This window comes from Oncorhynchus gorbuscha, unplaced genomic scaffold (genome assembly GCF_021184085.1).
Source record: "Oncorhynchus gorbuscha isolate QuinsamMale2020 ecotype Even-year unplaced genomic scaffold, OgorEven_v1.0 Un_scaffold_496, whole genome shotgun sequence".
Classification (NCBI taxonomy): Eukaryota; Metazoa; Chordata; class Actinopteri; order Salmoniformes; family Salmonidae; genus Oncorhynchus; species Oncorhynchus gorbuscha.
Genome location: NW_025745323.1, coordinates 20,001 through 37,500, shown reverse-complemented (window position 1 = coordinate 37,500; position 17,500 = coordinate 20,001).

Genomic DNA, 17,500 nt, shown 5'->3' with positions numbered 1-17,500 from the left:
ACCACAGACCACAGACACAGATCACAGATCGCAGACACAGACCACAGACCACAGATCACAGACCATAAATCGCAGATCGCAGACACAGACCACAGACACAGACCACAGATCGCAGACACAGACCACAGACACAGACCACAGACCACAGACACAGATCACAGATCGCAGACACAGACCACAGACCACAGACCACAGACACAGACCACAGACCACAGATCGCAGACACAGACCACAGACCACAGACCACAGACACAGACCACAGATCACAGACCACAGACCACAGACACAGACCATAGACCACAGACACAGACCACAGGCACAGACCACAGACACAGACCACAGACACAGACACAGACACAGACCACAGACCACAGATCGCAGATCGCAGACACAGACCACAGACCACAGACCGCAGATCGCAGACACAGACCACAGACCACAGACCACAGACACAGACCATAGACCACAGACACAGACCACAGACACAGACCACAGACACAGACCACAGACACAGACACAGACACAGACCACAGACACAGACCACAGACCACAGACCACAGACACAGACCACAGACCACAGACCACAGACACAGACACAGACCACAGGACACAGACACAGACCACAGGACACAGACACAGACCACAGACACAGACCACAGACCACAGACACAGACCACAGACACAGACACAGACACAGACCACAGACCACAGGCACAGTGTCCATAATGTTCAGGACAGAGGGTAGACTCTGGCAGCTCAGGACAGACGGGAGACTCTGGCAGCTCAGGACAGACGGGAGACTCTGGCAGCTCAGGACAGACGGGAGACTCTGGCAGCTCAGGGCAGACGGGAGACTCTGGCAGCTCAGGGCAGACGGGAGACTCTGGCAGCTCAGGACAGACGGGAGACTCTGGCAGCTCAGGACAGACGGGAGACTCTGGCAGCTCAGGACAGACGGTAGACTCTGGCAGCTCAGGACAGACGGGAGACCCTGGCAGCTCAGGACAGACGGGAGACCCTGGCAGCTCAGGACAGACGGGAGACCCTGGCAGCTCAGGACAGACGGGAGACCCTGGCAGCTCAGGGCAGACGGGAGACTCTGGCAGCTCAGGACAGACGGGAGACTCTGGCAGCTCAGGACAGACGGGAGACTCTGACGCCTCTCTCTGGCTGTCTCTCTATTCCACCCTACCTCTCTCTGGCTGTCTCTCTATTCCACCCTACCTCTCTCTGGTTGTCTCTCTATTCCACCCTACCTCTCTCTGGCTGTCTCTCTATTCCAGCCTACCTCTCTCTGGCTGTCTCTCTATTCCACCCTACCTCTCTCTGGCTGTCTCTCTATTCCACCCTACCTCTCTCTGGCTGTCTCTCTATTCCAGCCTACCTCTCTCTGGCTGTCTCTCTATTCCACCCTACCTCTCTCTGGCTGTCTCTCTATTCCACCCTACCTCTCTCTGGCTGTCTCTCTATTCCACCCTACCTCTCTCTGGCTGTCTCTCTATTCCACCCTACCTCTCTCTCTGTCTCTCTATTCCACCCTACCTCTCTCTGGCTGTCTCTCTATTCCACCCTACCTCTCTCTCTGTCTCTCTATTCCACCCTACCTCTCTCTCTGTCTCTCTATTCCACCCAACCTCTCTCTGGCTGTCTCTCTATTCCACCTCTCCTATTCCACCCTCTCTCTGTCTCTCTATTCCACCCTACCTCTCTCTCTGTCTCTCTATTCCACCCTACCTCTCTCTGGCTGTCTCTCTATTCCACCCTACCTCTCTATTCCACCCTACCTCTCTCTGGCTGTCTCTCTATTCCACCCTACCTCTCTCTCTGTCTCTCTATTCCACCCTACCTCTCTCTGGTTGTCTCTCTATTCCAGCCTACCTCTCTATTCCACCCTACCTCTCTATTCCACCCTACCTCTCTCTGGCTGTCTCTCTATTCCACCCTACCTCTCTCTCTGTCTCTCTATTCCACCCTACCTCTCTCTGGCTGTCTCTCTTCCAGCCTACCTCTCTATTCCACCCTACCTCTCTATTCCACCCTACCTCTCTCTCTGTCTCTCTATTCCACCCTACCTCTCTCTGGCTGTCTCTCTATTCCACCCTACCGCTCTCTGGTTGTCTCTCTATTCCACCCTACCTCTCTCTGGCTGTATCTCTATTCCAGCCTACCTCTCTCTGGCTGTCTCTCTATTCCACCCTACCTCTCTCTGGCTGTCTCTCTATTCCACCCTACCTCTCTCTCTGTCTCTCTATTCCACCCTACCTCTCTCTCTGTCTCTCTATTCCACCCAACCTCTCTCTGGCTGTCTCTCTATTCCACCCTACCTCTCTCTCTGTCTCTCTATTCCACCCTACCTCTCTCTCTGTCTCTCTATTCCACCCTACCTCTCTCTGGCTGTCTCTCTATTCCACCCTACCTCTCTATTCCACCCTACCTCTCTCTGGCTGTCTCTCTATTCCACCCTACCTCTCTATTCCACCCTACCTCTCTCTGGCTGTCTCTCTATTCCACCCTACCTCTCTCTCTGTCTCTCTATTCCACCCTACCTCTCTCTGGCTGTCTCTCTATTCCACCCTACCTCTCTCTCTGTCTCTCTATTCCACCCTACCTCTCTATTCCACCCTACCTCTCTCTGGCTGTCTCTCTTCCAGCCTACCTCTCTATTCCACCCTACCTCTCTATTCCACCCTACCTCTCTCTGTCTCTCTATTCCACCCTACCTCTCTCTGGCTGTCTCTCTATTCCACCCTACCTCTCTATTCCACCACTACCTCTCTCTGGCTGTCTCTCTATTCCACCCTACCTCTCTATTCCACCCTACCTCTCTCTGGCTGTCTCTCTATTCCACCCTACCTCTCTCTCTGTCTCTCTATTCCACCCTACCTCTCTCTGGTTGTCTCTGTATTCCACCCTACCTCTCTATTCCACCCTACATCTCTCTGGCTGTCTCTCTATTCCACCCTACCTCTCTCTCTGTCTCTCTATTCCACCCCACCTCTCTCTGTCTTTCTCTCTATTCCACCCTACCTCTCTATTCTACCCTACCTCTCTCTGGCTGTCTCTCTATTCCACCCTACCTCTCTATTCCACAGAACCTCTCTCTGGCTGTCTCTCTATTCCACCCTACCTCTCTATTCCACCCTACCTCTCTCTGGTTGTCTCTCTATTCCACCCTACCTCTCTATTCCACCCTACCTCTCTATTCCACCCTACCTCTCTATTCCACCCTACCTCTCTCTGGTTGTCTCTCTATTCCACGCTACCTCTCTCTGGCTGTCTCTCTATTCCACCCTACCTCTCCATGGCTGTCTCTCTATTCCACCCTACCTGTCTCTATCGGTCTCTCTCTCTCTATTCCACCCTACCTCTCTATTCCACCCCACCTCTCTCTATTCCACCCTAACTCTCTCTATTCCACCCTACCTCTCTCTGGCTGTCTCTCTATTCCACCCTACCTCTCTCTGGTTGTCTCTCTATTCCACCCTACCTCTCTATTCCATCCTACCTCTCTCTTCCACCCTACCTCTCTCTGGCTTTCTCTCTATTCCACCCTACCTCTCTCTGGCTGTCTCTCTATTCCACCCTACCTCTCTCTGGCTGTCTCTCTATTCCACCCTACCTCTCTCTGGCTGTCTCTCTATTCCACCCTACCTCTCTCTGGCTGTCTCTCTATTCCACCCTACCTCTCTATTCCACCCTACATCTCTATTCCACCCTACCTCTCTATTCCACCCTACCTCTCTCTGGTTGTCTCTCTATTCCACCCTACCTCTCTCTGGCTGTCTCTCTATTCCACCCTACCTCTCTCTGGCTGTCTCTCTATTCCACCCTACCTCTCTCTGGCTGTCTCTCTATTCCACCCTACCTCTCTATTCCACCCTACCTCTCTCTGTCTGTCTCTCTATTCCACCCTACCTCTCTCTGGCTGTCTCTCTATTCCACCCTACCTCTCTCTGGCTGTCTCTCTATTCCACCCTACCTCTCTATTCCACCCTACATCTCTATTCCACCCTACCTCTCTATTCCACCCTACCTCTCTCTGGTTGTCTCTCTATTCCACCCTACCTCTCTATTCCACCCTACCTCTCTCTATTCCACCCTACCTCTCTCTGGCTGTCTCTCTATTCCACCCCACCTCTCTCTGGTTGTCTCTCTATTCCACCCTACCTCTCTATTCCACCCTACCTCTCTCTGGTTGTCTCTCTATTCCACCCTACCTCTCTATTCCACCCTACCTCTCTATTCCACCCTACCTCTCTCTGGTTGTCTCTCTATTCCACCCTACCTCTCTATATTCCACCCTACCTCTCTATACCACCCTACCTCTCTCTGGCTGTCTCTCTATTCCACCCTACCTCTCTCTATTCCACCCTACCTCTCTCTATTCCACCCTACCTCTCTCTGGCTGTCTCTCTATTCCACCCTACCTCCCTCTATTCCACCCTACCTCTCTCTGGCTGTCTCTCTATTCCACCCTACCTCTCTCTGGCTGTCTCTCTATTCCACCCTACCTCTCTATTCCACCCTACCTCTCTATTCCACCCTACCTCTCTCTGGCTGTCTCTCTATTCCACCCTACCTCTCTCTGGCTGTCTCTCTATTCCACCCTACCTCTCTCTGGCTGTCTCTCTATTCCACCCTACCTCTCTCTGGCTGTCTCTCTATTCCACCCTACCTCTCTCTGGCTGTCTCTCTATTCCACCCTACCTCTCTCTGGCTGTCTCTCTATTCCACCCTACCTCTCTCTGGCTGTCTCTCTATTCCACCCTACCTCTCTATTCCACCCTACATCTCTATTCCACCCTACCTCTCTCTGGTTGTCTCTCTATTCCACGCTACCTCTCTCTGGCTGTCTCTCTATTCCACCCTACCTCTCTCTGGCTTTCTCTCTATTCCACCCCACCTCTCTCTGGCTGTCTCTCTATTCCACCCTACCTCTCTCTGGCTGTCTCTCTATTCCACCCTACCTCTCTATTCCACCCTACCTCTCTCTATTCCACCCTACCTCTCTCTGGCTGTCTCTCTATTCCACCCTACCTCCCTCTATTCCACCCTACCTCTCTCTGGCTGTCTCTCTATTCCACCCTACCTCTCTCTGGCTGTCTCTCTATTCCACCCCACCTCTCTCTGGCTGTCTCTCTATTCCACCCTACCTCTCTCTGGCTGTCTCTCTATTCCACCCTACCTCTCTATTCCACCCTACCTCTCTCTGGTTGTCTCTCTATTCCACCCTACCTCTCTCTATTCCACCCTACCTCTCTCTGGCTGTCTCTCTATTCCACCCTACCTCCCTCTATTCCACCCTACCTCTCTCTGGCTGTCTCTCTATTCCACCCTACCTCTCTCTGGCTGTCTCTCTATTCCACCCTACCTCTCTATTCCACCCTACCTCTCTCTGGCTGTCTCTCTATTCCACCCTACCTCTCTATTCCACCCTACCTCTCTCTGGTTGTCTCTCTATTCCACCCTACCTCTCTATTCCACCCTACCTCTCTCTGGCTGTCTCTCTATTAAACCCTACCTCTCTATTCCACCCTACCTCTCTCTGGTTGTCTCTCTATTCCACCCTACCTCTCTATTCCACCCTACCTCTCTCTGGTTGTCTCTCTATTCCACCCTACCTCTCTATTCCACCCTACCTCTCTCTGGTTGTCTCTCTATTCCACCCTACCTCTCTATTCCACCCTACCTCTCTCTATTCCACCCTACCTCTCTCTGGCTGTCTCTCTATTCCACCCCACCTCTCTCTGGTTGTCTCTCTATTCCACCCTACCTCTCTATTCCACCCTACCTCTCTGTCTGTCTCTCTATTCCACCCTACCTCTCTATTCCAGCCTACCTCTCTCTGGTTGTCTCTCTATTCCACCCTACCTCTCTCTGGTTGTCTCTCTATTCCACCCTACCTCTCTATTCCACCCTACCTCTCTATTCCACCCTACCTCTCTCTGGTTGTCTCTCTATTCCACCCTACCTCTCTATATTCCACCCTACCTCTCTATTCCACCCTACCTCTCTCTGGTTGTCTCTCTATTCCACCCTACCTCTCTCTGGTTGTCTCTCTATTCCACCCTACCTCTCTATATTCCACCCTACCTCTCTCTGGCTGTCTCTCTATTCCACCCTACCTCCCTCTATTCCACCCTACCTCTCTCTGGCTGTCTCTCTATTCCACCCTACCTCTCTCTGGCTGTCTCTCTATTCCACCCTACCTCTCTATTCCACCCTACCTCTCTATTCCACCCTACCTCTCTCTGGCTGTCTCTCTATTCCACCCTACCTCTCTCTGGCTGTCTCTCTATTCCACCCTACCTCTCTCTGGCTGTCTCTCTATTCCACCCTACCTCTCTCTGGCTGTCTCTCTATTCCACCCTACCTCTCTCTGGCTGTCTCTCTATTCCACCCTACCTCTCTCTGGCTGTCTCTCTATTCCACCCTACCTCTCTCTGGCTGTCTCTCTATTCCACCCTACCTCTCTCTGGTTGTCTCTCTATTCCACCCTACCCCTCTCTATTCCACCCTACATCTCTCTGGTTGTCTCTCTATTCCACCTTACCTCTCTATTCTACCCTACCTCTCTATTCCACCCTACCTCTCTCTGGCTGTCTCTCTATTCCACCCCACCTCTCTCTGGTTGTCCTGTCTATTCTGGGAGAGATCATATATTTCAAATGCATTCCTCTGAGTGCACAGCACAGCTCCACTGGAGATAATAACTGGTGTCAACTAAGCACTGAGCTAAAACCAAGCTGTGGTGCTTTTAATTCCCAGACTGCAATGTGTGAAACCCCAAACAAACCCATCCAACACATATCGTGGATATTCTTGTCCTGACTGGCACTCTGGCATACTGAAACCAACAAGCCCTGATGATCATTAGAATTACGGCTAAATAAATGGGAGCCTTCGATGCCTGGACCCCTTTGGAAATGTCCTAAATGGTGCCAGATGCTATTTTTTTTTTTTTTACCTTTATTTAACCAGGCAAGTCATTTAAGAACAAATTCTTATTTTCAATGACGGCCTAGGATCAGTGGGTTAACTGCCTGTTCAGGGGCAGAACGACAGATTTGTACCTTGTCAGCTCGGGGATTTGAACTTGCAACCTTCCGGTTACTAGCCCAACGCTCTAACCACTAGGCTACACTGCCGACGAGAGAGGTAATGACCACCTATTCTCCAAGATGTTGTCAGATCATAGAGAGAGGTAATAACCACCTATTCTCCAAGATGGTGTCAGAGGCTAGAAAGAGGTAATAACCACCTATTCTCCCAGATGGTGTCAGATAATAGAGAGAGAGGTAATAACCACCTATTCTCCCAGATGGTGTCAGATGCTAGAGAGAGGTAATAACCACCTATTCTCCCAGATGGTGTCAGATGCTAGAGGTGTCAGATAATAGGTAATAACCACCTATTCTCCCAGATGGTGTCAGAGACTAGAGAGAGGTAATAACCACCTATTCTCCCAGATGGTGTCAGATGTTAGATGGTGTCAGAGAGGTAATAACCCTATTCTCTAGAGACTCTCCCAGATGGTGTCAGATGTTCGAGAGAGAGGTAATAACCACCTATTCTCCCAGATGGTGTCAGATGTTAGAGAGAGAGGTAATAACCACCTATTCTCCCAGATGGTGTCAGATGTTAGAGAGAGAGGTAATAGCTGTCTATTCTCCCAGATGGTGTCAGATGTTAGAGAGATAGGTAATAGCTGTCTATTCTCCCAGATGGTGTCAGATGTTAGAGAGAGAGGTAATAGCTGTCTATTCTCCCAGATGGTGTCAGATGTTAGAGAGAGAGGTAATAGCTGTCTATTCTCCAAGATGGTGTCAGATGCTAGAGAGAGAGGTAATAACCACCTATTCTCCCATGTGGTGTCAGATGCTAGAGAGATGGGTAATAACCGCCTATTCTTATAAAAAGGAATCACTATCAAGCAAGTCTTGAAATACCCCTCTGACCTTCGACCTCTAGCATTCAGTTAGTGCAACTTTTCACTTCTGCTAAATAAAGAGCTGTCTCCTCACACCTCCCACATGTGCATACAGTCACTGCTGCTAAATAAAGAGCTGTCTCCTCACACCTCCCACATGTCCATACAGTCACTGCCAATGAAAGGGGAGAGAGAGAGTTAATCTGCATGGACTTCATTGTTACAGACCAATGAGAGGGGAGATAGAGAGTTAATCTGCATGGACTTCATTGTTACAGGCCAATGAGAGGGGAGAGAGAGAGTTAACCTGCATGGACTTCATTGTTACAGGCCAATGAGAGGGGAGAGAGAGAGTTAATCTGCATGGACTTCATTGTTACAGGCCAATGAGAGGGGAGAGAGAGAGTTAATCTGCATGGACTTCTTTGTTACAGGCCAATGAGAGGGGAGATAGAGAGTTAATCTGCATGGACTTCATTGTTACAGGCCAATGAGAGGGGAGATAACCTGCATAGACTTCATTGTTACAGACCAATGAGAGGGGAGATAGAGAGTTAATCTGCATGGACTTCATTGTTACAGGCCAATGAGAGGGGAGATAACCTGCATAGACTTAATTGTTACAGGCCAATGAGAGGGGAGATAACCTGCATAGACTTCATTGTTACAGGCCAATGAGAGGGGAGATAGAGAGTTATAACCTGCAATCTGTCGTTCTGCCCCTGAACAAGGCAGTTGACCCACTGTTCCTAGGCCATCATTGTCAATTAGAATTTGTTCTTAACTGACTTGCCTGGTTAAATAAAGGTAAAATAAACATGTCATATCCCCTTCCATTGCTCTCCATAATCCAATCGTATTATACATAACACATACACAGTACTGCAGTAGACTGGCAGATGGACTCAATACACACTACTGCAGTAGACTGGCAGATGGACTCAATACACACTACTACAGTAGACTGGCAGATGGACTCAATACACAGTACTGCATTAGACTGGCAGATGGACTCAATACACAGTACTGCATTAGACCGCCCTGAGAAGATCTAACGGTCAGTCCTGTAACCAGAGACATCACGGGAACACCTTCAACCGCCCTGAGAGGATCTAACTGTCAGTCCTGTAACCAGAGACGTCACGGGAACACCTTCAACCGCCCTGAGAGGATCTAACGGTCAGTCCTGTAACCAGAGACGTCACGGGAACACCTTCAACCGCCCTGAGAGGATCTAACGGTCCAGAGACGTCACGGGAACACCTTCAACCGCCCTGAGAGGATCTAACGGTCCAGAGACGTCACGGGAACACCTTCAACCGTCCTGAGAGGATCTAACGGTCCAGAGACGTCACGGGAACACCTTCAACCGTCCTGAGAGGATCTAACGGTCCAGAGACGTCACGGGAACACCTTCAACCGTCCTGAGAGGATCTAACGGTCCAGAGACGTCACGGGAACACCTTCAACCGCCCTGAGAGGATCTAACGGTCAGTCCTGTAACCAGAGACGTCACGGCAACACTTTCAACCGTCCTGAGAGGATCTAACTGTCAGTCCTGTAACCAGAGACGTAACCGCCCTGAGAGGATCTAACGGTCAGTCCTGTAACCAGAGACGTCACGGCAACACTTTCAACCGTCCTGAGAGGATCTAACTGTCAGTCCTGTAACCAGAGACATCACGGCAACACCTTCAACCGCCCTGAGAGGATCTAACGGTCCAGAGACGTCACGGCAACACCTTCAACCGTCCTGAGAGGATCTAACGGTCCAGAGACGTCACGGGAACACCTTCAACCGTCCTGAGAGGATCTAACGGTCCAGAGACGTCACGGGAACACCTTCAACCGTCCTGAGAGGATCTAACGGTCAGTCCTGTAACCAGAGACGTCACGGGAACACCTTCAACCGTCCTGAGAGGATCTAACGGTCAGTCCTGTAACCAGAGACGTCACGGGAACACCTTCAACCGTCCTGAGAGGATCTAACGGTCAGTCCTGTAACCAGAGACGTCACGGCAACACCTTCAACCGCCCTGAGAGGATCTAACTGTCAGTCCTGTAACCAGAGACGTCACGGCAACACCTTCAACCGCCCTGAGAGGCTCTAACGGTCAGTCCTGTAACCAGAGACGTCACGGGAACACCTTCAACCGTCCTGAGAGGATCTAACGGTCAGTCCTGTAACCAGAGACGCCCTGAGAGGATCTAACTGTCCAGAGGCAACACCTTCAACCGCCCTGAGAGGCTCTAACGGTCAGTCCTGTAACCAGAGACGTCACGGGAACACCTTCAACCGCCCTGAGAGGCTCTAACGGTCAGTCCTGTAACCAGAGACGTCACGGGAACACCTTCAACCGCCCTGAGAGGCTCTAACGGTCAGTCCTGTAACCAGAGACTATAACACCGTTATTATTGTTCCCAGAACACAACAGTACCAGCTTCCTTAATGCAACCCATTTCCCTTTCTAGGACACTACTTTTGACCAGGGGCCCATACGGTCCCATTTGGGTCACAGCCAAACTGTCAGAGTCGTCTGCCGGTGGGGAACAAAGACTTCTTTATGTGTCCTCAACAATGAGACAGTAGAGGTCCTGCTAGAACGGTTGGTCCTGCTAGAATGGACAGTTGTATCAGTTGACTCGTAGACCTAACAGGCATGTTGTCTTTGTCCATCGCTAACGGTTTTCCATGATTTGATAGATAAAGGAACGTATTGGATTCCTCTGGTTCGTCTCTGTCAAAGAAGAGGCCATTTCCACCCAAACAGCAAGTCAATTCTAACGTAAACTCAACATCAAATCAAGAGTTTATTTGTCAGGTGCACAGGGTACAACAGGTGTAGAACAGGTGTAGAACAGGGTACAACAGGTGTAGAACAGGGTACAACCGGTGTAGAACAGGGTACAACAGGTGTAGAACAGGGTACAACAGGTGTACAACAGGTGTAGAACAGGGTACAACAGGTGTAGAACAGGGTACAACAGGTGTAGAACAGGGTACAACAGGTGTAGAACAGGGTGCAACAGGTGTAGAACAGGGTATAACAGGTATAGAACAGGGTACAACAGGTGTAGAACAGGGTACAACAGGTGTAGAACAGGGTACAACAGGTATAGAACAGGGTACAACAGGTGTAGAACAGGGTACAACAGGGTACAACAGGGTACAACAGGTGTAGAACAGGGTACAACAGGTGTAGAACAGGGTACAACAGGTGTAGAACAGGTGTAGAACAGGGTACAACAGGTGTAGAACAGGGTACAACAGGTGTAGAACAGGGTACAACAGGTGTAGAACAGGAGTAGAACAGGGTACAACAGGTGTAGAACAGGGTAGAACAGGGTACAACAGGTGTAGAACAGGGTACAACAGGGTTCAACAGGTGTAGAACAGGGTACAACAGGTGTAGAACAGGGTACAACAGGGTACAACAGGTGTAGAACAGGGTACAACAGGTATAGAACAGGGTACAACAGGTGTAGAACAGGGTACAACAGGTGTAAAACAGGGTACAACAGGTGTAGAACAGGGTACAACAGGGTACAACAGGTATAGAACAGGGTACAACAGGTATAGAACCACTACTATAGACTAATTCAAGGGAGAGTTTGGGAGTTATTGGGCTTTTATTGGTGGAGAAGTTAATTTGGACAATCTGTCCTCTACAGCATTGAGTGATTCATGAAACCCTAAGAGAGATTATCTTAGGTTTCCCTCCCTTCCGTCCGAGCTCCTCCAAGAAGCCCTCTGATGAGTCTCTGTAAAGGGTGAGGCATCTCAGGCAAGGCTAAGCAGTTCTTAGAGGATACATTAGGGCTCAATGATGTTGATTGATGAGCTCAAGAACCAGCAGCCTGAGAGACTGCGAGGCTGAGAGGGTGAAGGATTATTAGATTGTCTCTCCATCTCTGCAGTCTGAGGGGAGAAGGCTTAAAGGGACACCAGGAATTAGAGAGGAGATCTTGAATGCGGAGAGTGGGTTGGGCTGCCAGGGATGGACTAATGGTGTTTTGAAGGCATTGTTTTGGTGGCAATGAGCCAAGGGACTCCAGTCCAGACCACAGGGTGGGTGGTGACCTCCAGTTCAAAGGTCAGGGTGGGTGGTGACCTCCAGTCCAGACCACAGGGTGGGTGTTGACCTCCAGTCCAAACCACAGGGTGGGTGTTGACCTCCAGTCCAAACCACAGGGTGGGTGTTGACCTCCAGTCCAAACCACAGGGTGGGTGGTGACCTCCAGTTCCAAACCACAGGGTGGGTGGTGACCTCCAATTCAAAGGTCAGGGTGGGTGGTGACCTCCAGTCCAAACCATGGGGTGGGTGGTAACCTCCAGTTCAAAGGTCAGGGTGGGTGGTGACCTCCAGTTCAAAGGTCAGGGTGGATTGTGACCTCCAGTCCAAACCACAGGGTGGGTGGTGACCTCCAGTCCAAACCACAGGGTAGGTGGTGACCTCCAGTTCAAAGGTCAGGGTGGGTGGTGACCTCCAGTCCAAACCACAGGGTGGGTGGTGACATCTAGTTCAAAGATCAGGGTGGGTGGTGACCTCTAGTTCAAACCACAGGGTGGGTGGTGACCTGCAGTTAGTAGTGCACTATATAGGGAATAGGGTCTAAAGTAGTGCACTATATAGGGAATAGGGCTCTTGTCTAAAGTAGTACACTATATAGGGAATAGGGCTCTGGTCAAAAGTAGTGCACTATATAGGGAATAGGGCTCTGGTCTAAAGTAGTGCACTATATAGGGAATAGGGCTCTGGTCTAAAGTAGTGCACTATATAGGGAATAGGGCTCTGGTCTAAAGTAGTGCATTATAAATCAAATCAAATCAAATCAAATTTGCGAGGGTAGCAAAATGCTTGTGCTTCTAGTTCTGACAATGCAGTGATAACCAACAAGTAATCTAACTAACAATTCCAAAACTACTGTCTTATACACAGTGTAAGGGGATAAGGAACATGTACATAAGGATATATGAATGAGTGATGGTACAGAGCAGCATACAGTAGATGGTATCAGGTACAGTATATACATATGAGATGAGTATGTAGACAAAGTAAACAAAGTAGCATAGTTAAAGTGGCTAGTGATACAAGTATTACATAAGGATGCAGTCGATGATGTAGAGTACAGTATATACGTATGCATATGAGATGAATAATGTAGGGTAAGTAACATTATATAAGGTAGCATTGTTTAAAGTGGCTAGTGATATATTTACATAATTTCCCATCAATTCCCATTATTAAAGTGGCTGGAGTTGGGTCAGTGTCAATCACAGTGTGTTGGCAGCAGCCACTCAATGTTAGTGGTGGCTGTTTAACAGTCTGATGGCCTTGAGATAGAAGCTGTTTTTCAGTCTCTCGGTCCCAGCTTTGATGCACCTGTACTGACCTCGCCTTCTGGATGATAGCGGGGTGAACAGGCAGTGGCTCGGGTGGTTGATGTCCTTGATGATCTTTATGGCCTTCCTGTAACATCGGGTGGTGTAGGTGTCCTGGAGGGCAGGTAGTTTGCCCCCGGTGATGCGTTGTGCAGACCTCACTACCCTCTGGAGAGCCTTACGGTTGAGGGCGGAGCAGTTGCCGTACCAGGCGGTGATACAGCCCGCCAGGATGCTCTCGATTGTGCATCTGTAGAAGTTTGTGAGTGCTTTTGGTGACAAGCCAAATTTCTTCAGCCTCCTGAGGTTGAAGAGGCGCTGCTGCGCCTTCTTCACGACGCTGTCAGTGTGAGTGGACCAATTCAGTTTGTCTGTGATGTGTATGCCGAGGAACTTAAAACTAGCTACCCTCTCCACTACTGTTCCATCGATGTGGATAGGGGGGTGTTCCCTCTGCTGTTTCCTGAAGTCCACAATCATCTCCTTAGTTTTGTTGACGTTGAGTGTGAGGTTATTTTCCTGACACCACACTCCGAGGGCCCTCACCTCCTCCCTGTAGGCCGTCTCGTCGTTGTTGGTAATCAAGCCTACCACTGTTGTGTCGTCTGCAAACTTGATGATTGATTTGGAGGCGTGCATGGCCACGCAGTCGTGGGTGAACAGGGAGTACAGGAGAGGGCTCAGAACGCACCCTTGTGGGGCCCCCGTGTTGAGGATCAGCGGGGAGGAGATGTTGTTGCCTACCCTCACCACCTGGGGGCGGCCCGTCAGGAAGTCCAGTACCCAGTTGCACAGGGCGGGGTCGAGACCCAGGGTCTCGAGCTTGATGACGAGCTTGGAGGGTACTATGGTGTTGAATGCCGAGCTGTAGTCGATGAACAGCATTCTCACATAGGTATTCCTCTTGTCCAGGTGGGTTAGGGCAGTGTGCAGTGTGGTTGAGATTGCATCGTCTGTGGACCTATTTGGGCGGTAACCAAATTGGAGTGGGTCTAGGGTGTCAGGTAGGGTGGAGGTGATATGGTCCTTGACTAGTCTCTCAAAGCACTTCATGATGACGGAAGTGAGTGCTACGGGGCGGTAGTCGTTTAGCTCAGTTACCTTAGCTTTCTTGGGAACAGGAACAATGGTGGCCCTCTTGAAGCATGTGAGAACAGCAGACTGGTATAGGGATTGATTGAATATGTCCGTAAACACACCGGCCAGCTGGTCTGCGCATGCTCTGAGGGCGCGGCTGGGGATGCCGTCTGGGCCTGCAGCCTTGCGAGGGTTAACACGTTTAAATGTCTTACTCACCTCAGCTGCAGTGAAGGAGAGACCGCATGTTTTCGTTGCAGGCCGTGTCAGTGGCACTGTATTGTCCTCAAAGCGGGCAAAAAGTTATTTAGTCTGCCTGGGAGCAAGACATCCTGGTCCGTGACTGGGCTGGGTTTCTTCTTGTAGTCCGTGATTGACTGTAGAACCTGCCACATGCCTCTTGTGTCTGAGCCGTTGAATTGAGATTCTACTTTGTCTCTGTACTGACGCTTAGCTTGTTTAATAGCCTTGCGGAGGGAATAGCTGCACTGTTTGTATTCGGTCATGTTGCCAGACACCTTGCCCTGATTAAAAGCAGTGGTTCGCGCTTTCAGTTTCACGCGAATGCTGCCATCAATCCACGGTTTCTGGTTAGGGAATGTTTTTAGCGTTGCTATGGGAACGACATCTTCAACGCACGTTCTAATGAACTCGCACACCGAATCAGCGTATTCGTCAATATTTTTATCTGACGCAATACAAAACATGTCCCAGTCCACGTGATGGAAGCAGTCTTGAAGTGTGGAATCAGCTTGGTCGGACCAGCGTTGGACAGACCTCAGCGTGGGAGCCTCTTGTTTAAGTTTCTGCCTGTAGGCAGGGATCAACAAAATGGAGTCGTGGTCAGCTTTTCCGAAAGGGGGGCGGGGAAGGGCCTTATATGCGTCGCGGAAGTTAGAGTAATAATGATCCAAGGTTTTACCACCCCTGGTTGCGCAATCGATATGCTGATAAAATTTAGGGAGTCTTGTTTTCAGATTAGCTTTGTTAAAATCCCCAGCTACAATGAATGCAGCCTCCGGATAAATGGTTTCCATATATATATATAGAGGGAACAGGGCTCTGGTCTAAAGTAGTACACTATATAGAGAGTAGGGCTCTGGTCTAAAGTAGTGTACTATATAGGGAATAGGATGCCATTTGGGACAGAAGCCCAGTGGGACTGCTCCGTAGGGACCGACCCGGTCCTTCAGACCTCAAACCCCGACCTCTGCGTAGGGCCCGACCCCGGAGGTCCAGCCCTCAGACCCTGACCTCTCCGTAGGACCCGACCCCAGAGCTCCAGACCTCACACCCTGACCTCTCCGTAGGGCCCGACCCCGGAGCTCCAGACCTCAGACCCTGACCTCTCCGTAGGGCCTGACCCCAGAGCTCCAGACCTCGAACCATGACCTCTCCGTAGGGCCTGACCCCAGAGCTCCAGACCTCGAACCATGACCTCTCCGTAGGGGCCCATCTGTTCAAGTAGTCGTGCACTAGGACTGACCCCAGTCCTCCAGAACTCACCCAACCCGGCTGGGAGTGGAAACGTCTATTCCTGAAACAGAAAGGAACGGGAACCAACTTTATATTTAGAGGTATCGCTGTCATGGGACCTTTTTACTGACAAGACGTGTGAAACATTTTAAAAGGGGGGTTCAAAATTGCACAAGGCAGATAACAATAGAAATAACCCAACTAGATGAGATGAGGCGGACATTTTGTTTCTGTCGCCATGGGAGACCATCTTGCATTGGAAGCAAACAGTGATTTTTGTATTATTTTTTTGTAGTCAATCAGATCGACAGAAGACACTCGCTAGCTGATATTTTGGCGATGTCAGAAGTGGAACGTTAGAGCTGTCACGTCGATGAGCAGCTGCTCTTGTTGTCGTTTTTCACGAAGCCCCACCGTCCCACTTCAGTTACTAGTTCAGAACAAGAAAGTGTAGACTATATTAAAAAAGAATGACGCTCAAAATGTCCTTCCTTAAAAACAGAATAATGAGGATTTCTAATCAGCCGAATCGAGGTGCAGATTCAATTTCACATTCAACTGTTCAAACTTGTAATCAAGGCTGCATGGGAATTGTATACGCTAAAGCACATTGGATCGCATGGCTCAAACTGTTTCTCCAATTGTCACTAAATTCAAATAATAATCATGACAAAATGCCTCCACCTCCTCTTCCCCTCCCCCTCCTCCACCTCCTCTCCCCCCCTCCTCCTCCTCCCCCCCTCCTTCCCTCCTCCACCTCCTCCTCCTCCTCCTCCTCCACCTCCTCTTCCTCCTCCTCCTCTTCCTCCTCCTCCTCCTCCCCTCCTCCTCCTCTCCTCCTCCCCTCCTCCTCCTCCTCCTCCACCTCCTCCTTCCCCCTCCTCCTCCTCCTCCACCTCCTCTTCCCCCCACCTCCTCCCCTCCTCCTTCCTTCCCCTCCTCCTTCTCCTCCTCCTCCTCCTCCACCTCCTCCTCCACCTCCTCCTCCTCCTCCCCCTCCTCCCTCCTCCTCTTCCTCCTAGAGACCAGTACAGTACTGAGGCTAAGGCCATCTGTTTACACTGCCATACGGAACGCTCTCTCTAACACATCTGGGGTTTATCCCAAATTGCACCCTATTTAGTGCACTACTTTGGGCCCTATGGACCCTGGTCAAAAGTAGTGCACTATTTAGAAACAGGGTGGCATTTGGGACACACATCTGGTCTGTACAGGCAGGGCAGGGCAGGCAGGAAGGAATGCCACCAGGCCCCAGAGCGGAGCCAGATATAGCCCAGCCACTAAGAGGTGTCCATTGAGCCCTGGTGACCTCTTCAAATCCACTCTGTACTTATACTGCTACAAGGACCTTCAGCTGGCTCTCTGGTCAAGAGGCAGCCGGTCGATCTGGGGAGGGAGAGAGGGAGGGGAGGGGAGGGGAAGGGGGTGGTGAGGGAGGGAGGGGGTGGAGGGAGGGAGGGAGGAGGGAGGGAGGGAGGGGAGGGAGGGAGGGAGGGAAGGGAGGGAGGGAGGGAAGGTGGTGGTGGTGAGGGAGGGAAGGGAGGGAGGGAGGGAGGGAAAGGGTGGTGGTGAGGGAGGGAGGGAGGGAGGGAGGGAGGGAGGGAGGGGGGAGGGAAGGGTGGTGGTGAGGGAGG